Source organism: Balaenoptera borealis (assembly GCF_965194805.1).
Source record: "Balaenoptera borealis genome assembly, chromosome: 2".
Taxonomy (NCBI): domain Eukaryota; kingdom Metazoa; phylum Chordata; class Mammalia; order Artiodactyla; family Balaenopteridae; genus Balaenoptera; species Balaenoptera borealis.
The window spans coordinates 120,673,274-120,698,712 of NC_138867.1; the positions used below are offsets into that span (position 1 = coordinate 120,673,274).

Below are 25,439 nucleotides of genomic sequence, written 5' to 3' on the forward strand. Positions count from 1 at the left end.
TTTATATAGTCAGGAGGGGAGATAGATGTTAAACAAATGATGATTTTTTTTTTCAAAGAGTGATTTAATTACAGTTAACATCAGTGGTGCATTAGAGAGTACAGGAGAGCAAAGGAGGGGCCACAGCCTGGGGGCCCTGGAGAAGTTTCCCTGCATTTCGCATCTGCAGAATGCAGACTCAGTCAGGCAAGGGGTGGCAGAAGGAACCTTGGGGAGTGCTAGTGCAAGCAAAGATAGCCAGGGCGATGTGTCAGGCCCGAGGTTAGAACTCTGTTTTGGCAGTAGCCCCTAGGCTTTCTGGCTCATTGTGTTCAGGTGTTTCAGCTTTGGAGCCTGGAGAACTTGAAAGACAGATGTACAAACACTGACCACAGACTGCTGGGGTTCAATCTCACCTTTACAAGCTCCACAGCCTTGGACAAGTTATCCAAACTTAATGTGCCTCAGTTTCCTCCTCTGTCATATGAAAACTAATAGTAGTACTTACCAAAAATGGCTGAGTGGACCTTGAATGGAATAATGCACATAAAGCCCTTAGAACAGCGTCTAAGTGCTGAATACACATTTCGATGATTATTCAACATACCCAGCCATTTTGATGAATGGGAATGAGTTAGAATTTTAAGAGAAGCCTATTTATCTGTGTGTGTCAAAACTTCAGAAAGAGAAAAACACTCTCAAATGCAAACAAAGTTTTCTTTATCAAGAAATAGTTCAAAAAAAAAAAAAAAGAAAGAAAAGAAATAGTTCAAACAATCATACTGTGCTGTCATTGATGCTTTAACTAGTACAGTTTTTGCAAGACAAAAGTTATATTTTTAACGGTGTGGCTGGGTATCTTAAATAGTTCACCAAAGAGTTGATTTTAGATGCTTGGATTTCAGTGGTAGCAGATAGTGTGATATAAAGCTGGGAATGATGATTCTCTTGTATCAGTATTGGGAGGGGCGGCTGTTAAATACTTGGTGACTTTACATAATTCTTAATCTCTTCAGATCTCTATTGTAAAAAGGGGGATAGTCATAGTATCTGCTTCAGGGGATTATCATGAGCCCTAAAGGACAAGATATTTTTGAAGTAATCTAGCTCAGAGCCAAGTGCACAGCTAGTTTTGAGGTCCCTCTAATTGCTCTGTGTAATAGGGAAATTTTGAAGATTTTTGTTTGGTTACGATAATATAGGTCACTAGCTTCCTCTTCCCCATTCTTCCTCCAAGACCCTTGGTTTTCACTCTTTGCTGAACAGGGCCGTGGAAGGTTATGCAAAAGAAGCTTTCCTGAAGACCTCACGTAGTCCAGAGTGGTTTCCTCATAGGTGTGACTCTAAAGTCAGATTTGCATTGTTTCAGTTTTGGCTACTGAACCAAGATTTTTATGAATATATTTAAATGGCACAGTTCAAATTTGCATTAGTTCAAATAAAATGAAGCACACTGCTCATTTCAGATGTGGGAGCTAAATCCAGAGCAACCCCTGAGAGCAGTAGGAAGAGAAGAAGGAGAAAAAAAAAAAAAGATCAAGAGGAGCTCTTTTGGTCCTTGCTTGCAAATCACAGAAATTCCCTGGTAATCTTGAAGACTCCGCTGATGCAGTGATTGGTGAGCTATGACTTTGGGAATGGACATATTTAGACTTTGCCCAAAGACTGCCACTTAATTGTTGATGGATCTCAGGTGAGTTACTGATCCTTTAGACTCTCGATATTATATATTTAATGGGCATGATAATTCCACTCCATAGGGTGGTTCAATAAATACCTCATAAGTGTCTGTGTCCTTCCTACAACAGAATGGGGACCCTGAGAGAAGCACAGGGATAAGGAAGGGATATGTGGACTCTGGAGGGGTCAGCAGTTTTCTGGAGGCTGAACTTGGCTTTCACGTTCCACGAGAGGGATGGGGGTTGCGCATTTTTTTCTGACTTGACTTGTGATTTGGGCCACCCTTTCTCCCCTGCCCTCCATTCGTGCCATTTCATTTGGTCAGTCATTCATTTGTTGATTCGTTCAGCCAATATTTAAGCAGCTTCTAGGTACTAGGCACCATCCCAGGCCCTGAGGGTACAACAGTGAACAAGTTATAGGAATCTCCTGCTCTCACTCGTATACCTTAGTCCAATGAGGGAAGCAAATAATAAAAAGTAAACACCCAAATCATAACATAAATTCAGATGTTGGTCAAATCCATGAAGGAGATAATAAAAGGGATGTGACAGTGATTGGGGAATGATCTTTAGGGAGGTCAGGAAGAGCCTCTCTGGGAAGTCTGAAGGCTGAGGAACGGGAACCTTGCAAATGTCCAGGAAGGAGGCCACAGTGAGGGCAAAGAGCAGGGCAGGTGTGACCTGGTGTGCTCCAGGACCACTGGCACCTTGGGCCCGAGGCTGGGGAGGCTCATCTCTGCTCGAGGACATTCAGGCCTCCTCCAGCTGACTTGCACTACACCAGGGCTGGCTGGACTCCGGACTCTGGGGTACCCGACCGAGTGCACCAGCCTCAGGCCCTGGGGAAGAATTTACAACTATCCTGGGCCTGTTTACCACCTGCCAAAGAGCCCTTGGAAGGCACAGGCTCTTTCTCATAACTAGTTTTTTCAGAGCCACGTATAATACGAAGCAATTCAACTAGGCAGGATTTATTTTTTCTTAAGTAATCCTTTCATTGAAGTATAACATTTTAGTTGGACCATATGAAGTTGCTAATATGCAGCGACTTTTCATGGACAAAGTGGCATTTCATGTGATTCAACATAAATATATTGTTTTACAACATAAAAGTGTACAAATTAGAAATGTGTAACAATGAATTTTCATGAACTGAACACAACTGTACAACTAGTGTCCAGGTCAAGAAACAAAACATTACCCAATTCGGGAAGCCCCACTCATGCTCTTCCCATCCCAGACAACCACCATGCCCCACCTCCACCCACAAGGGTAGTCACTATTTTGACCTTTAGCAACATAAATGAACGTAGTCTATTTTTAGAAATCTTTCTTTAAAGGGAATTATACAGTAGATACTTTTTTCTTGGTGAGATTCAGCCATGTTGTTGCATGTAGTTGTACTTTCTTTTTTGTTGCTGTATAATATTCCATTTTATGACTATACTACAATGTGTTTATTTTTTAATTTTTAAAAATGTTTTGGCCGTGCCACCCAGCCTGTGGGATCTTAGTTCCCCAACCAGGGATCAAACCCACGCCCCCTGCATTGGAAGTGTGGAGTCTTAACCACTGGACCACCAGGGAAGTCCCTACAATGTATGTTTATTCATTCTACTTGATGGACATTTAGATTGTTCCAAGCATTTGGTTTTAAGAATGCTGCTTCTGTGAACATTCTTGTACATGGCTTTTGGTTGAACGCATGTTAATATATCTGTGGATATAAACTAAGGACTGGGTCAGTGTTAGTATTTCCAAACAGTTATCCAAAGCGGTTGTACCAGTTCACACTCTCTGCACTGCTTTATTCAATTCCTCCTTGATGCCTAGCTCTTGGGCCAGGTTCAATGTAAAGAATGAATATGGGGGGCTTCCCTGGTGGCACAGTAGTTAAGAGTCCACCTGCCAATGCAGAGGACACGGGTTCGAGCCCTGGTCCGGGAAGATCCCACATGCCATGGACCCGTGCGCTGCAACTACTGAGCCTGCACTCTAGAACCCACAAGCCACAACTGCTGAGGCCCGCGTGCCACAACTACTGAAGCCCACGTGCCTAGAGCCCGTGTTCCGCAACAGGAGAGGCCACCGCAACGAAAGGCCTGCGCACCGCAATGAAGAGTAGCCCCCACTCACCGCAACTAGAGAAAGCCCGCGCGCAGCATGGAAGACCCAACACAGCCAAAAATAAATTAATTAATTAAATAAAAATTTTTTTTAAATTTAGCATTTCTTTGGGGAAAAAAAAGAATGAATATTGGGGTAGTAGTGGGGAGGATACATGACAGGATTCATGGGATGAATCTCAGTTTGTGTAGTGATTAAGAGCACAAGTCCTGGAACAGCTAGGCCTGGATATGATTGTTACTCTTCTCTATTTACCCTCTGCCTCTGTGACCTTGGGCATGTCACCCAATGTCACTAGACCTGAGGTCCTTCATCTACAAAATGGCCTAAGTACAGTAGCTCTTATTGCACAGGGTCTGTCACCCATTTTTTTTACTTGAGAAATGTTTGTGGAAAGCCTGAAGTGTACTGGGCTCTGTTCTGGGCACTGAGAATTCAAGAGTGAGCAAGATAGATGGGACTTTGCTCTCATGGAATGTATGTTCTAGTTAGGGGAGACAGAATAGTGGAGCTAACAAAAAATTAAGATAATTTCAGATAGCGATACATGCTATGGCAGCAGTAAAACAGGGTGCGGTGATGGAGCAATAGGGTGAGGGGGGTAGGGGAGTCAGGGAGGTAGTGACTGAGCTGAGACCCACGTGACCAGCAGGAGGCAGCCATGTGTGGATCTGAGGGATGAGCACTTCAGGCAGAAGGGCTAGCCGGTACAAAGGCCATGAGGTAGGAGGAGCAAGCTTGGTGTCTGAGTTGCAGAAAAAAGGTTGATGCTGCTGGAGCTGACTGAGGGGAAAGGCCGTTTGAGATAAGACAGCAGAAATCATATTCCTGTAGAGCCTTGACTGCGGAGGTAAGGAGTTTACGTTTTATTTTAATATCAAGGGGAGTCATTGGAGAGTTTTAAGCAGGGGGCCAACATGAGCTAATTGACATGAAGATTGAGATACTATATATATGTATGTATGTATGTATAAAGAACTTAGCACAGAGTCTGGCATAGAGTGATGTTCAGTAAATGTTAGTTGCTGCTACTGGTATTATTGTTATTTATTGATGCTCTTAAACAACCTAAAAGCTTTCATCCTTATTGAGGATGAGGAAGCCAAGGCATAGAGCCATTACCATCCACGTGTAAAGTCAATCAAATCAGAGAACAGGATGTAGATTTTAATAATCGAAGGAAATGCTTTTGGTCCCTTTCACAAATGGGAATTCTGAGGCAGAGGATTTTTCTCTGTGGTTAGCAATTATCTGGAGCCAACCAAATGCAGCTCCTTCAGCCCCACTTTGCCAAAATGGCCAGAGTTCCATCACTTGGGTGCCATTGACTGTGGCCCTGGCCACCATTTAGGGCCCTGGGGAAGGCTCACGGTTGATTGTTCAATCCATCTGCCTTTGCTCTGGGTCTGATGGGCCAAGAATGGGGAGGCACTCCCTGTTCTCCACCTTGAGTGCCCACCAGGTTTACTGAGATGCCATCCACTGCCCTGGCTTGGAGGCTCTCCCACCACGTTCTCGCCATATGTTCATAAAAGGCTTGTGAAGGAAGCTGCCCTTTGTTATCTCTGACACAGAGAAATGGCAAGTAAATAATCTGTGAATGAATGAATGCAAATTGTGTAACGAAACTGGGTAAAGCTTCTTAGGGTATATAACACTCATTTCTGGGCAAAGTGTCCTTCTCTTAGTAAGGATGTTTTCATTCCTTCATTCATCAATATGTATTGAGCTTCTGCTAGATGCCAGGTGCCAGGCAGTGTACAGTAGTGAGCAAAAAGGGTGCCATTCTTGCCCCCATGAAGCTTCCAGTCTAGTGGGACACACCTTCATCAAATAATTGTACAAATATGAATAGAGAATGACAATAGTGATAAGTGCTCTGCAGGAGATGTATTAATGTCCTGAAGGTATGTAATGAAGGTGGGGCTTTGGGAAAGTTCCTCCAGTAAGTGACACTTGAGCTCAGCCCACAAAGATGAGTGGGGATAAGAGGGTTTAGAGGGTAGAGTGAGAAGTATTCTAGCCAGAGAACAGCATATGCCAAGGTCCTGAGGTGGGAAGGAACATGCATGGTGAATCCAAGAATATAAGAGAAGGCCACAGTGACTAAAAGGCTGAAAATGAGGTGGACACTGGTCCCAGTAAAAGCTGGCGATATGGCAGAGAAGACAGGTCACAAAAGGCTTTGAAGGCTATGTTAAGGCACTTTTAGCCATCTCAAGGACTATGGGATGCTCGTAAAAAGACTTGAAGCTGTAGATGTGTATGAGTGAGTGTGTGTGTTAGGGAGTGTGTCATTCTAGCCACAATGTGGAAAATGGCTTGGAAGGAGCCAGAATGGGTTCTCGTAACTGCCCGGCCCTCCTTGGCCTTTCAGTGCTAGAGGTGGTAACAGTGCCCTGTTTTTCCCAGTTCCAGGGTGTTGTGCTTTCCCTGTGGTTTCCTTACACTCTGCCCACATGTTTGCAAATAGTTCCTTTATCAAACTCTCATCACATGACCAAATTTGTTCTGGTTGACTTTATGGAAAAGTCACATATGGATAAAGCAGGAGAAAACTTTAGCAGCTCCTTAACCTAGCTCTTTTACTTTACTTATAATAAGCCCCTATTATTGGATTTTGTTTTCTAGCCATTCTGACAAGCCTTGTCTTTTCAATGCAGAGCAAAACATTTCAGTTAGAATGTATTTACATAAGAGCTAGAAATTACTGAATTAGTTAGATTTCTCTCTATCTTATTTTGTGCTGTTTGTCCTGGGTGCGTTTTTTTGTTTGTTTGTTTTTAAGACATAATTTTTTTAGAGCAGTTTTAGATTTATAACAAAATGGAAAGGAAGGTTCAGAGAGTTCCCATGTACCCCCTGCACCTACACATAACTTCCCCTATGTCCTGGTTTATTTTTATTTTTTCCTTCCACTTTATCTTCTTATGGATTGAATTTTTTAATCACCCCATTTTTTTCCCCATTGATTGCCTTGGAAGTTATAGTCTCTCTGTCTATTTATTCTTTTAGTGGGTCCTCTAGATATTTAAAATTTAATCACAGGGACTTCCCTGGTGGTCCAGTAGCTAAGACTCTGCATTCCCAATGCAGGGGGCCCAGGTTCGATCCCTGGTGAGGGAACTAGATCCCACATGTTGCAACTAAAAAAGATCCCGCATGCCGCAAGGAAGATCCCGTGTGCTGCAACTAAGACCTGGCACAGCCAAATAAATAAATTAATATTTTTTAAAAAATAAGTAAAATTTAATCACAATTTTTACCCTCTTAAACAAAACAATAAATGACCTTAAACTACTTTAACTTAAACTCCCCCCACCATTTATTTCCTGTTGTAGTCCAGTTTTTTCACTCTTTTTTTTTTTTTCAGGACAGATGAGACATCATTTTTTTTTTACACAATCAAATGTTGTTCATTGGTGGCTTACAGAATTACCAATCTCTTTGTTCACGGTTCCTTTTTATAAGAGTATCCATCTGAGATTGGCTTCCCTCTGCCTGAAATTCATCCTGTAGTATTTCCTTCAGCGAGAGTCTGTTGGTAGTATATTCTCTTGGTTTTTGTGAGTTTAAAAATGACTTTCTTTCACTATCATATTTAAATTCTTGGATGAAATTCTCAATCGCCAGTTATTTTATCTCAGCACATTGAAGATACCATTCTGACTTCCACTGTGGCTGCTGAGAAGTCTGTGGTCTGTCTAATTGTAGTTTCTTTGTTATTGATTTGTATTTGTCCCAGGCCCTCTGCACTTTCACTTTGATGTAAGTACACATGAATATATTTTTCTTTATTCTTCTTGGGATTTCTGAATCCAGAGTTTGGTGTCTTACAACAATTTGGAAAAATTCTCAGCAGGGCGAGCACTAGTGTATAGCCAGTGAGGGCATCAGATTTAAAAAGATGCTCATTCTTGAGTTTGTGCGAATGCAGGATTGGCTCTGAGAGTGATTATCTAAAATAAATTTTAGGCCCTAGGCCCCTCACTCACCTCACATTAGTCCTGGTGTTGACTCTACAAGTACCTCTTCTTCCTTATTCTTTCTTCTTATTTTCTTCTGTAAAGACAATTAAATATATATTAGACCATCTTATTCTATCCTCTAATGTCACATATGTAGTTCTTTTATTCTTTATCTCTTTGTATCCCTGGTCACTTTCTAGATTTCTTCAGGTCCATCTTCCAGTAAATTAATTCTGCCTTTAACAGTATCTAATCTGCTATGTAATCCATTCTAGTTCTTCCCTGCACACCCCCACACCCCCACACCCCCACCCAAATTGGGTTGGTTACTTTTTATAGTCTTTTAGTCTTTTGTTCCTGGCTCATATATTTAAGGCTCACATTTATTGTACTCGATAATTTCTACATCTCAAATTTTAGTGAGTCTAATTAGTTGTTTTTTGTTTCTGCTGGTTTTCTTTATGGTACCTTGTTTCCTTGTATGTTTTGTGAGTTTTAACTTTAGGCACAATTTATTAGAACTTCGTGGGCATTCTTTGAGGCATGAGTTGAAACTGTAGTCCTTCAGAGAGGATTTGTACTTGCTCTTACCTGTTACTAGGATTCAGTTCCCACCTGAAAACTCCTTAAATTAAATTTTATGCTTGACGTTTTTCAGATTATATAGGGCAGCGGTCTTCAACCTTTTTGGCACCAGGGACCGGTTTCGTGGAAGACAATTTTTCCACGGACCTGGAGGTGGGAATGGTTCAGGTGGTAATGTGAGCGATGGGGAGCAGCAGATGAAGCTTTGCTTGCCTGCCACTCACGTCCTGCTATGCACCCCGGTTCCTAACAGGCCTTGGACCTGTACCAGTCCTTGGCCCGGGGGTTGGAGACCCCTGATATAGAGTACAGGTAATATGAATTTAGTTTATAAACTCATATGAAGGCTGGTTTGTAGTTAGGGAGATTTTGTTTTTCTTCAGTCATCCAATATCAATGTTGGTCAAACAAATTTCCTTGCAGTCCCTTCTGTGCCATGGATTTATTTCTCACTGACCCTTAAACAGAGGTTGTAACTCTTTGTGTACCTTTTTGAGGGGTTCTATTAGACTTCTTGCCCACAGGTTTAAGCTTTGTCTCCTGTCTTCCTCATCCCTTGTATTCATCAAAATGGAAGTTTTAAGTCACCAGGTTTTGGCAGATAGCTTTAGCCTAAATCTGTCTTGGACACTCATTTAGGTTCCAGAGTTCCCTTTTTATTTCTTCTTTGGCCTTTGCATATTTCTTACTTTTTTGCCAATTCAATGAATTTTTGGAAAAATTATACATTTTATTCAATGTTTGGAATTGTTTTTATTGGGAAGGTCACCCAGGGTACTTTGGTCATGACACTGTAAGAAACTGAATGAATTTTTTTTACATTCCCAGAGAAAGAGGTAATATAGTGTAGTACAAAGAGTTTTGATATCAGACTATACTGGGTCCAAATTCGCATTTAATTCTTGTGAGAACCCTATGATGTAGGTACTATTGTAATCTCCATTTTATAGGTCACAAACCTGCCTAAGGCCATACATTGAAACCAGGAACCAAAACAATGTGAAAAACTAGAGCTTGTGGTCTTACCCTCAACCTTTCTAACAAAATAGACTACTGAGGCCTAAACATTCAATACTTATCTAAATATAAATTCACTGAAATATTTAATCTATAAGGGGAAATCAAGATAAAACTAAAGCTCTGGACAAAATACACCATGATTTTGGAATCCACTGGAAGTTCCTTGCTTGGCTATGAGATGAAAGAGAGGAAGGAATAAAAGATGACTTGACATTTTTGAGTGGTGACCACCACATGGATGGTGCTTTTGGGAACAGGGTTAGTCAGGAAGAAAGCTGTTCGTTTTTCATTTGTTTGTTTTGTTTAGTGCCTCAGTTTCCTCAACTGTAAAGCAAGGTGGTTGGGCTGACCTTTAAGGATTCTGTAGTTCTAGACCTCTTGAAGTTTAAGGATTGGGAAAAAAAAATCAGGAGGAATTGTCTGGCAGGCAGTTGGAATTCAGAGCTGGAATGAAGTCCAGGTCTCCATGTGTGGATGTGTTGACTTGAGTGGGAAACCGGGGAGAGTAGGGATGATAACTGAAGCCATGGAGGTGGATTAATAGAGGAGGATGGGATCTTTGTGGGTAATAACTGTCCTACAATACAGGGAGTGTATTTGCTAGGGCTGCAATAACAAAAGACCATCGACTGGGTGGCTTACACAACAGAAATTAATTTTCTCACAATTCTGGAGAAGTCTAAGATCAAAATGTCAATAGGGTTGGTTTCTTCTGAGACCTCTCTGTTGTCACTTATAGATGGCCATCATCTCCCTATCTTCATATGGTCTGCCCTCTGTCTGTGTCCTAATTTCCTCTTATAAGGATACCAGTCAAATTGAATTAGGGTCTATCCTAATGACCTCATCAATTACTTTTTAAAGATCCTTTCTCTAAATATCATCATATTCTAAGGTAACAAGGGATTAGGACTTCAACATATGGATTGGGGGGAAGGGGGAGGGGACACAATTCAGTTCATGACAGAAGGCAAGAATCAGGCACTGAGAAGAGAGACAGGAGGATAACAGAAGAATATATTCTCCCAGAGAGACCCAGGGAGGAGAAAGGTGCTGAGAGAGAGATAGTGAGGAACAAGAGTGGAGAAAGGGGGACTTCCCTGGTGGCACAGTGGTTAAGAATCCTCCTGCCAATGCAGGGGACACGGGTTCGAGCCCTGGTCTGGGAAGATCCCACATGCCACGGAGCAACTAAGTCCCTGCGCTGCAACTACTGAGTCTGCGCTCTAGAGCCCACGAGCCACAACTACTGAGCCTGTGCGCCTAGAGGCCGTGCTGTGCAACAAGAGAAGCCACTGCAATGAGAAGCCCGTGCACCACAACGAAAAAGAGTAGCCCCTGCTCGCTGCAACCAGAGAAAGCCCGCGCACAGCAACGAAGACAACACAGCCAAAAATAAACAAATAAATAAGTAAATTTATTTAAAAAAAAGAAAGAGTGGAGGAAGGGGTGCGTGGATTAACAGTGGGGTCTCCTGAGGACTACCTACAAGGAAGACATTCAGTAGAGAGGTGGGGGCAGCTTTGAGGGGCTGAGGTGGATGCTAGCATGGGAGGAGAGTGGAGGGGGCAGGCCCAAGAAGGACACTTTTGGTTTCACTTTCAGATACAGTAGATGCTCCTTATATGTATTTATTGAATGAATGAGTGAATTTCCTTTCCTCCTTCCTCTGATACTCCATGGTCCTGGGATGCAGTTTCTCTTTAGAAATTGAAGTGAGGCTGTATTCCAGGACCTTGGCCTTAAGCTCATTCTTTCTATTTGGCTGGGTCTTGTGGTCAAGTCAGGGAGAATAGGACATCTTTTCTCCTAGGAATAGAGGGAGAGAAAGAAGTGAGAATGGAGTGATGTGAGGTTGGAGAGATCTTGGGAGCCATTTTGCAATTTTCTTAACTGCCCATCAGAAATGAAGAGGTTATTCATTCATTGGTTGAAAAAAAAATGTCTTAATTAATCACCTGCTTTGGACTGGGCACTGTGCTAGGCAAGGGGGACAAGTATCAGTGAAGCAAGTATCAGAGATTCATTGACTGCTTATGTAATGCCAGGCCCTATGTTAAGTGCTTGGTGTACTTCCTGCTCTCAAGGGCGGTGTAAGACAGGGACTGTTGATGTTGCTTTGGCTTTTTTTACAGGTAGGGGAATGGCCTAACTGAAGCTTAGGATGGTTTGGTAACTCACTGTGGGTCACAGACATATAAGTAAGCAACTTAGACCCAGCCCAGGGGTACTTTTTCCAGCCCTAACTTCTCCCAGGCCCCTGGGGCTTCTATCAGGGTACAGTAAGTGGCTGGCTTAGGGTTCTGCATGAATCAGGCCAAGCTGGGGATAAGCAGTCCCAGTTCCTGCCGTTCTATCCTGTCCTTGGCCTGAGAAAGGAGGCGGCGGAAAGGGACAGATGCGGGCTAGGATAATAATGCCGAGTCACTGCCGATGAAAGCCCTGTGTATTCCCCTCCTCCCAGCCACCACCTAAAGCCCGGCTCAGCTACTGTCTTTGTTGTCACACTCACATCCCTCCCGGCCCCACTGACAACAGCTGGGATTGTGTCTCACTAACCAAAAACGTGTTTCCTTCCTTCTCTGCAACTTCCTCAGAGCTACCAGAGAACACAGCCAGATTCTGAAATCCTATTCCCCATTGCCAGGGATTTCCCCTGTGGTTCCAGAGAGAGGGAGAAATGGGTTCTGTGACGCGTATTGCGTGAGATCCTGAGGAAACAGTCCAATGACCTCTTCTATTCTGAGGTGAGGAGGAAGGTGGTCCTGCTGCTGACCAGTGAGTCAGTGGGTCTAGGGACTGAATGCTAGGTGTGAGTGGAGGACTCAGGAGGTAGGACCAAAGGTGAAGAATCACCCCTAGTCTGCTCTAATCTGGCAATCAGAGGCCTTAAAGACTTAAGGAGTCCACAGATTTTATATATATATGTATAAAATACATATACATATGTATGTGTATATATATAATTTATATATTTATGTATTTATATATACATACATATATATATACACACACACATATATATATTTATCACAATGTTTTAGTAGTGGCAACCTACCGGCCCATCTGTAGAGGACTCATGAAATCAATGAAGGTTGCTCTCTACAAAAGAAATCTAAGTTGCCATAAAATAGTGTGTGGTGTACCTATCAAGTGTGGCTATAGACTGTTAAGTGAGTAAAGCAAGCCACAGAACGGTGTATGTGTGTGTATATGTTTCAATAGCCATGGATGATTTCTAGAAATACTCGTGAGAAACTGCCAATTGGTTAATTCCGAAGAGTAGGAATGGAGCTTTGGATGGGAGGCAAGACATTTGCTCTTCACTTTACACTCTTATATACTTTAAAAAGATTTTTTTTTTTATAATGAGCATGTATTGCTTTTATAATACAATGAGAATGAGAAAGAAAAAGTAGAATAAAGAAAGGCATAAGAAGGTTCACAAGCCAAAGACACCTAAAAAATTTCAGCGCTGAATCCAGGAGTGCTGAGGGCAGGAAGAAAAACAAAGTGGGGCCTGAGATGACCTTGCATGATGGAACTTGCCCCTGGCCACCGTTTGCAGGGATATGCTTTGACCAGCCAAGGGTGGATACAGAGGTAGGGACTGGCAGGAAATCCCTGTTTGCAAGGCTGACTCAGTGATAGAAAGTCTAAATAAAATCAAGGCCAAAGTTCAACTTCAAGAACAGGGATTGGAGTCTCTTATAACCCTGGCTAACATATATTGAGTATTTACCATGTTTCAAAGCAATGTACAGATTGCTTTACTTAGTGTTACCTAATTTATCTTCCTCACAACGCTATGAGTTAGCACTATTATCCCAATTTTACAGATGAGGATACTGAGGCTCAGAGGGTCCAAATTTATTGCCCAAATACACACAGTCAGTAATTGGTTAGGCTGGGATTAACCCAGGTCTGTCTGTTGCAGAGGGCACCTCTCTTAACACCTCCTGAATACTACTATGTGTTGAACTCTAAGGGGCCCTTGGGTACAAGAACAGGACATCCTTACATCTTTGCCATCAAGGAGCAGCTGGGCTAGGTGGAAAAGGCCGCACTAATCTATGTAGATTGTATAGTGATTTATTTATTTATTTATATAAATTTATTTATTTATTAAGTTTTATTTTTGGCTGCATTAGATCTTCGTTGCTGCATGTGGGCTTCCTCTAGTTGCGGTGAGCGGGGGCTACTCTTCGTTGCGGTGTGCGGGCTTCTCATTGCAGTGGGTTCTCTTGTTGCAGAGCACGGGCTCTAGGTGCGCAGGCTTCAGTGGTTGTGGGACGTGGGCTCAGTAGTTGTGGCTCGCAGGCTCTAGAGCACAGGCTCAGTAGTTGAGGCGCACGGGCTTAGTTGCTCTGCGGCATGTGGGATCTTCCCAGACCAGGGCTCGAACCCATGTCCCCTGCATTGGCAGGCGGATTCTTAACCACTGTGCCACCAGGGAAGCCCTGTGTAGTGATTTATATAAGGCATCCATCCGGATTTAATTGTGCTGCAAAGATAATAAGCACTATTTGGATTTTAAAGTTGGAGAGATCAGCGAGACCTGAAGTTGTCGATGAAGGCATCTTGGAGGAGGAAAGATGTACATCAGGTCTGGAAGGATGGATGGAATTAAGAGAGGGGCAAGGAGAACATTCCAGAGAAGAGAATGTGCAAATTGTGCAGAAGCCTGCTCTGTTGTTTCTGAGACAGTGAAGCATCTTGCCTAATCAGAGTGAAAGTTGTATGTGTGTGATAAGCGAGCTGGTGTGTGTAGGGAGGGAAAACAGAGCATTAGAAGTCATTCTGAAGGTTGAAAACTGGGAGAGGAGTCATGACTTAATGTGGAAAGAAATTAAGAGCCTCCGAAGGCGTTTTAGACAGTGAAGAGACACTATGAAAAGTGATGCTTCAGAGAGGTTAATCCCATAGAGATGTCAAAGTGACAGAGTGAAAGAGGGGGCCATGTGAAAACCTAGGTGTGGGGTGATGGGGGCCTTGAGGGGCGTACCAGCAAGAGGAATGAAACAGGAGGGCTGGTGTGAAAGCTGCTTGTAAAGGGAGAGGAGGCAACAGGACTTGATGATTGAAAAGAAACAGACTATGAAGGAGCAAGTCTAAGCCTAATAATTCCAGGGCTTCAAATCCAGATGTCCAAGGAAGGGAACACCTATATCTGGAAAAAGGAATCGGGAGAGGGTTTTAGTTTGCTATTGGAAGTGTGGTGGGAGGAGATGATGAATTGTGTTTTCATTCCAAACCTCTGTTTTTCCCCCCAAGACTGTAAGACAGCTTAGGGACTTTTTTTCACTTCATTTTCTTGGTGGTATAATGCATAGGACTTCCTTTGTCTGGACTAGTTCATTCATTCAACAGCTGTTTATTAAGCTGTCTTATGATCTGGTTGTTGGGAACACAGCAGTGAGCAGGGCAGACCTGGTCCCTGTCCTCATGGAAGATAGATATTGAACAAGAAATTATAAGGGTTCTTTCTGTGCTCCTAATATCAAGGTGGCATTTCTTCCCCCAGACCAATTCTGTTCTATACCCGCAAAATCTGGGGGATGCATCAACTGGTAAGGGTATTTGTTAAACACTTTATTATAGATTGTATCTCATAATAAAGAAAAAACATTGCAACCATTCATTTATTCCTTTGCTCTACAAATATTTATTGAGTGGCACTGTGGCTCTGTATTTTTAGCCCTTATGCTCACAAACTAGTGGAGGACATAAACAAGTAAACAGGTAATGATAATATGGTGTAATAAGTGTAGTGAGGGGGTAAACACCAGGTGTTGTGGGAGCATCTAGGAGGGGGATTTATCTGGCCTTGTGGGGGGCAGCTGGCTGGGCAGGGAATTTTCCCTGACAAGAATAATGAGATGTTAGCTACACAAGGGCATGGGGTGAGGGTGAGGGTATGTGTTCCATGCAAAAGTAACATCTAGTTCAAAGACCTGGGCACTGGAGAGGCCTACACTTGGTGGGGAATGATTTACAACCTAGAATTTTATACCTAGCAAAACTACCAATCAAAATGTGAAGAAAGAATGAAAGGAAAGGCATGATCGGATATGTAAGGTGTCAAAAAATTTATCTCCCGTGTGTCTTTTCCCAGGAAACTAGAGGAGGACCTGCCCCAACAAAACCAAGGCGTAAATCAAGAGAGTAGACACCGTGGAAATAACTGCATGGAGCTCAGGTAGGCAGAGGCTGGATAAAAAGGGTTCTATAGGCATAGTGAGGAGTTTGGACTTCATTATAATGACAAAATTACTTAAAGTAATGATAGAATGAGGGACTTCCCTGGCAGTCCAGTGGTTAAGACTCTGCACTTCCACTGCAGGCGGCGTGGGTTCAATCCCTGGTCAGGGAACTAAAATCCTGTTTGCCACGTGGTCTGGCCAAAAAATAAAAACTAAAAAAAAAAGAAAAAAAGAATGATATTCTAAAATAGTGCTTTTTTTCCCCCAAACTTTGAATTCTAGGGACCATTTTAAGCAACATTGTGATTGGCTTCAACCAGGAACCATAGTTTTAATCTGTTTTTCATATTTTGTGTTCCTTTGAAAAGAATGCTGCTGAGTTTTAAAGAATTTGGAAGTCATTGTACTAGGAAAACCTAAACATGTGTGTAACTACTTCTTAAGCAGTCTTGGGCAGTTTGGTGGGGCCCCCAGAAACTCCCAGGGTCAAGAGGTTGTAGAAATTTTATTTTATTTTTATTTATTTATTTTTTATAAATTTATTTATTTTTGGCTGCGTTGGGTCTTCGTTGCTGTGCATGGGCTTTCTCTAGTTGCAGTGAGTGGGGGCTACTCTTCGTTGTGGTGTGCGGGCTTCTCATTGGGTGGCTTCTCTTGTTGCGGAGCGCAGGCTCATTAGCTGTGGCTTGCGGGCTCTAGAGGGCAGGCTCAGTAGTTGTGGTGCATGGGCTTAGCTGTTCTGCAGCATGTGGGATCTTCCCGGACCAGGGCTCGAACCCGTGTCCCCTGCATTGGCAGGTGGACTCTTAACCACTGTGCCACCAGGGAAGCCCCAAGAGGTTGTAGAAATTTTAAGGCCTATGTAGGTGGCCATAGGGCTATGAAAGTTCCTGGAGCAGTGCATTGTGGGAGAGGGGAGAGTGGTATAGGGAGGTGATAAGGGCCAGCTTCCAAATTCCAACAGGACTCTTCACTGGTCAGCCTTCCACAGCAGAGGAGATCCCTAGAAGAACATTTCTACTAGAACAGATCTGCTTACAAATTCAGTGCTGAAGCTGCCTTCCCCAGTGACTTTCAGACTGCCAAGAAATAAAATTTAAAAATGCAAACACGGGGTAGGGAAAACACTGCATGACCAAAGCTCCTTTCCTGCTGAACTTTGGCACAGCTGGACTAAGGCAGGGTATGATTGAGAGACAGAGTGAGAGAGAATGCATGTGTGTCTGCGGGCTCAGAAGAAATTTATGGCTATGTTATATTTTAGCAAATCATGGTCAAAGCCAGAGCAGGGATCCAGGTGTTCCCCAAATCTGAAGCCAAGGAGAACATTTTATTTATGGATTCAGCAGACAGACGTTTGTTTTCTTTCTCATATCCGCATTTCAAGTTTGGATGATAAAAGATTAGCGCAGAAACCAAGCAGCATGCTGTGGTGTTTGCTGGTTTTACTGGCTATAACAAAGGTTGTTCCCCAGTTCCCCATCAGCTGGGAGAAATCCTTTCCCACCGTCTCCTGGTCAACCTTTCTCCCTCCCCCTAAGCAAGTGAATTTTAAACACCACTCTAAAGTTGTTGGCTGGTGACCAGGAAAATTCCTTTTGCTTTGTTCTGCTGTTAATGGCCCATCAGTTTAAACCTCCTACCCCCAGAAACTTTCTTTCTCATGACTAGACTGAGGAAGGAGGAAGCAGAATTAGGAAGGATGGAAGGAAGGAAGGAAAGGATGAAAGAAGGAAAAGAATCCCTATTTTTAAGGGCTTTGGGAAGATTCAAAGATGGCCTGGCCCGGATGAATGGAAGGAAGGAATTTCATTTGTCTTGGCCTATCTGTACAGCAGCCAACACAAGGGCGCACGTAAGTAGGGCCTCATTGAATGACTTTGGATGAAGGTGATAATTTTTGAATGCAGCAATAGCTCAACCATGTGGGATTTTAGTGGATACAGGTCTTCTGGAAGACTTCTAATTCTGGAGGCCAAGATTCGGACTTATGTTTGAGCAGTGTAAGCTAGTAAATGTGTGAACATCATTGAGCCACTAAGGTCAGTCACCTTCCTTATTCTCATTGTATCGTATTTAAAGATACAGTTAATAACTGCCTTGGATCTTGTTACTGTTAGTTATAAAACCAATAATTATCATTGACTGTGTGTGCCAGGTATAGGGTTCAGGACACTTCCTGTATTATCTCATTTAATTCTCACTGAATAACTCTATGAGGTAAGTACTATTATTATTTCCATTTTAAAGAAAAGGAAACTGAGGCTTAGTGAGGGTGGTAGAGCTGAGACTCCCACCTGGATTCTCTGTCTTTCTAGCTTATGATCTTAACCTTGACATTATTCTGTTTATAAAGTACAAAGATCTAAGAAAATATAAATAAGAGGAAGCATCGAGTGGCCATACAGTTCCTCCCTAGAGCATGACAGCTGGTCGCCTAGGCCTTGAATTTGCTGAGTTATCACTGGAGGGGACAGTTCTGCATATAATGTTATAAGCAGATCCCTGTCCCTGGCCTTTCAGATTTCTGGAATAAGGTTCTGACCACAAATCTTTTTCAGGTCTTGGTCTGTCAGATTCCATTTCTCAGCTTCCAAAACAACACATAGACACACAGAGAAATCAGAGCCTTTGAACACCAGTGCCACTCCCTTCACCTACCTCCACTGCCAAGTAGCACCTGTGGTAATATTTCCCTCTCAAATGAGCTTTGTCATCTCTTACATCACTTGGAGCTGGCAGCTCTTAAATCCATCTTCTGTAACCCAGAAATGCTGTGGGACCCTCGCTGACTGGAGGGGAGGCAGCTGACCAGGTGAGAGACTGCTACTGACGTGACACACTGAGGACAAAGCAACTGTGGAAGAGCAATGGGATCATTTACACTAGCTGGAAAGCTCTGCAAAGATGGCATTGCTGGGGGTGTACCCTGGATGGAATTCCCAAGGCCCAGAGTGGGCTTTTACGCTCCCCCTTTAATATTTATCTTTATTATATATAAATAGAAGTATCTTTATCTTTGAAAAATTAATACATGATTGTTGTCAACAATTTAAATAACGTGGAGATTAATACAGAGAAAGTACAAGTATACCATTAACAGGACACACTCCCCCACTGCCCTCCCCTGACCCCGCCCCCCGCCCCACCATGCATCTGCCCTGGCATCACTAATGACAGTTTGATGTCTGTCCTTCCAGAAGGTTCTGCTGGTTTCCTGTGTGTGGTGTTTACATAATTATCAGTGAGAAGATCCTATTCTGTACCTTGTACATCACAGGCGTATTTCTAGTCTATCCATACAGCTCTCTTCTCCTTTTTGACGGCAGCACAGTATTCCACTGTAAGAATGGATCAACTTCCTTTTTTTTCTAATCTCTGCTTTAACAGATCTTTTACTCTCCTGGGAACCTGTCTCAGCTCCCACCTACCATGCCCTCGTCTGGCTTCTGCCTCAGGAAACTGCACAGATGGGAAGGTGGTCAAGAGGTAAAAGGGGCAGTGGTGGGCCCCATATGGGAGCCTGTAGGATGAGTGTAGTCTATCCTTGCCCTGCTGGGGTACACAGGAAGTTCTCTCTTCCTCGCCCTGCCAAATGGTTCTTCTGTCTGGCTAAGACAAAGCTGCACGTTTTATGGGAATCATCTTTGAAAGGATCAAGAGGATCATTTCAATGAAACATGAAAGACTGTCTTCTTAGACTGTCACACTCTATCATTTGGGACCCCCGCTCTGGGCATGCACACCTTGGGGCTGTCAGAATGACCAGAGATCATCCAGGCCAGTCTCCTGCCTCTGTCCAAGATGGATGAGCAGCCCCTTAATTAAAGCTCTTCTCTTGGTAGCTACTTTGTGTGATTAACAACTCCATTAGTTAGAAATGTGCTGTTCCTTTTCCCTGGAAAGGCACTCTAGCTTAAAGGATTCAGGTAAGACCACTTATTAGCTATGTGCTCTTGATCCAATTTCGTATTTTCCTGTATCTCAGTTTCCTCATCTGTGGAATGGGGATATCTAATTTGGTACAGCTTTTTTTTTTTTGGTAACTTAAATTAAATATTGATATATACATAGCGTATTTGGTGTATTATATAGTAGATGCCAAGCACTCAATGATGGGAATGATTATACCCTGAGTCCGAATAGTTCTCAATGTGCTTTAAACCCAGACTTCAGAGATCATCTAGATCACTGGTTCCTAACCCTGGCTGCACACTAAATTTACCTGGGGAGCCTTAAAAAAAAAGCCAGTGCCCAGGCTGGTCTGAGGTGGGATGAGGGAGAAGGGTTAGTGTTTTTGAAAATCTCCCTAGGGAAATCTAATTTGTACCAGGGTTGAGAACTACTGAGTCTAGTCCAGTGGTCTCATTTTCCAGATGAGGAAACGGTGAGGCCTAGAGTGGGGAAGGACTTGCCCTGGTTATAGAGCCCCGACCAGAAGGACCCAGGTCTCTCTTATCCTGGATGCCAACCTCCAAGACTTGTCCTTATGCAGGAAACCTGTCCTCTGGGTGCCCTTCAGGTGCTGCCCCAACTTTCAGTCTCTTTCCTGAGAATACTGTATGGACCCCTCAACTAATTCTTCCCAGGAATGGTGCTTTTTCACCCTTCTGGTCCCAGTCTGTTGGTCACCTGCTCAAAGAGTTCTCTGGATTAAAGGCTGCTGTTCAAGAATATGACCCTTTAATCATAGCACTTAGAGCGTGTGAAATAATCCTGTTCAGTCATTTGTTCATTCGTTCATTCATTCATTCAAACCTTTAAGCCCCCTGGGGGCAGGGGCTGATTCTGTCTAGTTCCTGCTGAACAGAGCCTAGAATGGTGACCAGCGCTTAGTGAAAAATACTCATTAAATGACTGAACGAAAGAAATCCCAGGAGGGCAGTTGAGTATATTTTACTTTTCTAGTCCTAGCCATCTGATTCTCATTACTCCTACAGCTTGGGAAGCCTCTCTGTGCTTTGGCGTTTTATAAACCTCGTGTGTGTACGTCGACATTTTAACCATAAATCCAGAGTTTAGGAGTGGAAAAATTCGAGGCCAGGGGATTGGAAGAGGTGGATAAAAACTACCCGGAGGTCTGAAGCAGGGGCGGCGCTGCCCCAGGGTTGGGGGGGGGGGGTAAGAGAGGAACCGTCGGGCGGGCGCCTCTCCGCCCCCTCTGTGTCGCCTCGGCGGGTGTCCCCGGGCTGCGACTCTATCAGAGGGGTGCGCAGCTGCAAACTTCTCCTCCGGTCCCGGGATGGCGTGGGAGGCGGGGGAACGCCGCCGCCGCGGTGGAGGGCATGTGGCCCGGGGGCTGCTCGGGCAGCAGTCCCCGCATTCCGGCCGAGCGCGCGCCCCGGGAGGTGGCGCCTTGGGGAGGCTGTAATTTTTTTTTTTTTTTGGAGCCGCAGGGGAGCGGTGGGTGGGAGGGAGGGGGGCCAGTGTGTGTCCCTTTAAGAGCCCGAGCGCTGCCCCCGCCTCACAGGCGCCCGGAGCCTCACAAAAGAACAGGATGTTGTTGATTTGTCACCAAACCACAGAGAGGAAATGATTGTAAATTTCCTTTAAACATCCCCACCGCGCTCCGGCCGCCCCCGCTTCCGCCTCCGCCGCCCCCGCCCGGCCGGGCGCAGCGGGGCCTCGGCGCTCCAGCGGGGCACCCGCGCCCCGGCCTCCCGGCCTCCCAGGCCAGGCCAGGCCAGGCCAGGCCACAGGCCCGGGCCGGCTCCGGGGCGCCGGCGGGAGGAGCCCCCGCCCCTCCGCGCCCCCGGCTCGCGTTCCAGTTGCTTTCTTTTGATTATTTTTTTAGCAGCTGCCGCAGAGAAAGGGCCTCAGCTCGTGTGCAGCCGCGCGCGCCACCCTTCTCTCCTCGGCATTTTCCTTCTTGAACTGAGGAGACCCGCGCTGTCGCCCCGGGCCCTGCCCAGGAAGGGCCTGAGCGCTCCCCCGCCCCGTTGAGCCTCACGACTCCTTGCACAGGGAGTGATCATTAGTTCCCCAGGGTCGGGGGGCGGGGGGCGGGGAACTAAAGCCCAGGGAAGTTACGTGATAGCTGAAAGTCACCAGCTCCTGGAACCCCCCCTGGGGACTCTTGGGACACCCTACCTAGGTTTGGGACACCCCAACCTTATGTTTGTAACCCCGCAGCCACACAGCCACCGGAACATCCCAGAAGTCCCAAGCCATCAAAGGTAGCAGTTTCCAGTGGGAAGTCCAATGTAACAGTTACATCAGACTAGGTTATTTCATGAGACGCATCCCACTATTTACAGCCCCGGACACCCGTTTCAGGAGCTGCTTGGGCCTCAGTTACACCCGTGACTTTCTGCACCCTTACCTGTCCTGACCCCGTCCCCATTGCTTGGTAAGATTTCTAGAAGCCTCTGGTGGAGTTCAAGTTTGCTCCCAACCTGCGGCCCATGGTGGAGTGATCGAGTCTGGTCTGTGGTCTAGGGAAGGGCTGCCTTTGCTTTACAGTGTTCTTCGGGAGCAATTAATGCTTGTGACTCCGGCACTGGCTGCACTGGGCTTCTTGGCTTGAATGTTCAAAGCACCAGCTAATGTCCCACGCGCGGTGGTTAGTGCGTTCTCTCATTCCATCCTTACAATAGTCTCATGAGGTTGGCATTGCTATTCTCTTTATACAGATGAGGAAATTGAGGTTCAGGGAGGTGAGGAACCTGACTGGCTCACAAAGAGTAAGGTGCAAGCGATGGGACTCATTTAGTCACCACTCTCTGGTTACTGGTGGTGTCCCTCTTTGGTACTTTAAATCTGATTATTTGGTTAGGGGGACCGGTAATAAAAGGATGCAGGGAATTTTCGTTGGGTGTTTTGTCACCCCACCCTCCAGGGAGCTCTGGGCCAGATCCCACTTTCTGGGAAAAAAGAACCTGAGCGGCTGATACTTCAGGCTAGAATCTTCCCTTCTGGGGCTGTATGAGGTCCTGAGTGGTTTGGAGGAAGAGCGGCACTTGGTGTGGAGTCTCTAAGTTCTTTCCACTCTACTTGAATGGGAAAATAGGATCCTTGGAAAAGATTGACCTGGTGCTGAATTCCTAAGGCCAAATAGCCCCCTTCATTTCAAGACCCTGGATTCTAAGGTCAGCTGGTGAGGCGGATGGGGGTGGGGGAGAGGGTGTGTTTGCCTCTGGCTAGCATCAGCATCCTGTAGAACAGTCAGTGGCATCACGTGCCTGCTGTGTGCCCTGCACTGTGCCATGTGCTGTATCTGGGCTTTCTCATTTGATTCTAAGAAGGATCCTAAGAGATGAAAAGTTGGTTTCCAGGGAGGCTGTGCCCCTAGGAATGGTGGAGTGGGGGTTTCCATCCTTCCCCACAGGGTCCCCGTGTCTGTGTAAGAGGGAGCCATCCAGGCACCCCAGAAACAGGGCTGCAGTGCTTCCCTTCAGTCGCTGCGGAAAGCCAAGAGGGTCCTCGATGCTGGTGAATTTTGTGAGAGGAGTGCAGTGGCCTTTGGCTCCTTTGTGCTGCAGCTGTCTGCAGTTCCTCAGCACTGAGCACATTTGTTGATGGATTTCCAGAGTGGCTGCGGTATCTCCACCTGTCCTTTTTGCTTTTATAGATTGCCAGTCACTGAGGCATCCGGGTCCGGAGTACTTGGGAGGGAGAGCCATCTGCTTAATTGTTTCCAGTCCTCAGATGAGGAGCACTGGGTACCAGTATGCTGAGTTGTTGGTCTGAGCCGGCTGCCTTGAGGCAGGGCAAGACACCAGGAGTCAGGGTCCCCAGCCTCCACGGCCATGCAGTTCTAGGCAAGCAGGAACCAGAGGCAGGTCATCTAATGTCTCTCGGCTTCAGTTTCCTAGCCTGTGAAGAACTCTGGCCTGTGTGGTCTCTGATGGCCCTTCTAGTCATCGTCATCAGAAAAATAGCTTCTGTTTATTCATTCAGCTAATATTTATTAAATACCCACTCTATGCCAGGCGCCTCTGTTGTAGGTGCTGGAGATGCAGCAGTCAACCAAACAAAAGCTCTGCCTTCTTGGAGTTTATCTTTTAGGTGAAGGAGACAAAAGATACATATATATTTATTTATATATGTAAATTTAAAATATATATATACGTTTGACCCTTTACCCAGGGGTTAGGATCTCCGACCCCCGCTCAGTTGAAAATCCACGTACTACTATCTCTGCCTCAAAAACAAAGGATTCAATAAATGACTCATCCAAGGGCAGGAAGCTGAAAGAGTTTGGATAAAATCAAGACTCAAACGCTCAACATATTCTTTGAATTCCATATATTGTGATCTCTAATAAAACACAAACTTTTCCCCACACTTAAAGATCTGTAAAACGAAAATACAGGTGCTATATTTACTGAAAATATTTGCATATAAATGGACCTACACAGTTCAAACCCATGTTGTTCAAACTGTGTGTGTGTGTGTGTGTTTGTGTAATATGTCAGGTAGTGTTTTGTGCTATGGACTAAAATGAAGGGGGGATGCAGGGTGTGTGTATGAGAGAGGGGAGTAGTATTTTATTTTATTTAAGGTGGTAAGGGAAGGCTTCCTGATAAGGTGACATTTGAGGTTTGAGATGGAGGGGAAAGACTGAGCCACACAGCTTTCCAGAAGTTTGCTTTAGCAGTTGGAATGGCAGCACTGAGGGCCATAGATGGGAACAGGTTGCATAGCACTTAGAGTGTGTTAGGTACGGTGCTAAGTGCTCTATGTTATACGTTTAATCCTGTTATCGATGTGTTTTATTTGAAGAAGCTGCGTTTCAGAGAGGTTAAGTGATTTGCCCAAGGCCACGCAGCTAGTAGGTAGTGGAGGTGAAATTCAAATGCTCATCTTAACCATCATGTTGCTTCCCACCCAGGGACTCTCCTTATGGAGCTGGTGTTTAATTCATGACGTGTTTTTTGTTTTGTTTTGTTTTTGCCACGCTTCACGGCTTGTGGGATCTTAATTCCTGGACAGGGGACTGAACCTGCGCCATGGCAGTGAAAGCGCAGAGTCTTAACCACTGGACCGCCAGGGAATGCCCCATGACTTGGTTCTTTTGATTTCTTGGGGAGTAAGTGTCAACAGTGGCCAACGTGACTCCTGGCCCCTGAGTTGCATGGTTTTGGGGGGGGGAGCTCAGGGCCTGAAGTTCCTTTTTATGAGTGGAAGAATGTAATCTGTTTGATGCTGGAAAACCCCATGTTGTGTTTATGGCCGAGGGAAAAACACCTTCAGATTAGTGTAAACAAGAGAAATGGGAGAACGGGGTAGCCTGAATCCCTCCGCCCCCCTCCTTGATTTTAATTTCCCCATGATGGGTCCGACACAGCATGTTGTATGATACAGCGATAATGAAAACACTTGGATTAGTGAACTGAGATTTATAGGACAAACAGGAGCCAGAGGAGAAGACGGCAGTCATCTCTCTTATTTGCAGGCAGATATCCAAATTGCCACTTGCTTGCTTTTTCTTCCTGACACTATCACCTACTCTGCTTAATTAGATCCTTTTTCTCCCCCATATCATTTCCAACGCCTGCTCAGCCGGCTGCTCGGCAGAGTTTGTGAAGCTGCACACAGAACGCGTTCCCAGAGCCCAGGGAAGATGAGTCAGAAACACAGCACGTGAAAGCCAGGGACGGGACCTGTGCATCAGGCTGTGAGCCCGCCTGTCCACTGGCATCATGGAGCAGGACGAGGAGGGCTGGACCCAGGGCCACAGAGAGGAAGCGCCACGCATTTCCCAGCTCTCCTCAGTTTCCCCCTGAGCACCCTCTTTGTTGTGGGGAGCAGAGACAGTGAATTCCCCAGACAGCAGACCACTGCCAGCGCACATTCCAAAACCACATCGAAAGAGTTCAGTCCTGCCCCAAAGTATTTATGGAATATTTTACTATGTTCAAAATATCGTTCTA

At 44.9% G+C, this 25,439-nt stretch overlaps 1 protein-coding gene and 1 long non-coding RNA gene across 2 annotated transcripts in view; one reads left to right on the forward strand and one right to left on the reverse strand.

Moving 5' to 3' along the window:
* The window catches only part of LOC309624597, a 329,163-nt gene that overhangs the window by 182,361 nt on the left and 121,363 nt on the right, over positions 1-25,439 (reverse strand). The gene's annotated exons all lie outside the window — the stretch shown is intronic.
* LOC309624566 (uncharacterized protein) overlaps positions 760-25,439 on the forward strand; it is a 404,937-nt gene continuing 380,257 nt past the window's right edge. The window contains exon 1 of the mRNA XM_082382813.1: positions 760-17,419. The gene's annotated coding sequence lies outside the window, so the exon portion shown is untranslated. The remainder of the gene's footprint in view (positions 17,420-25,439) is intronic.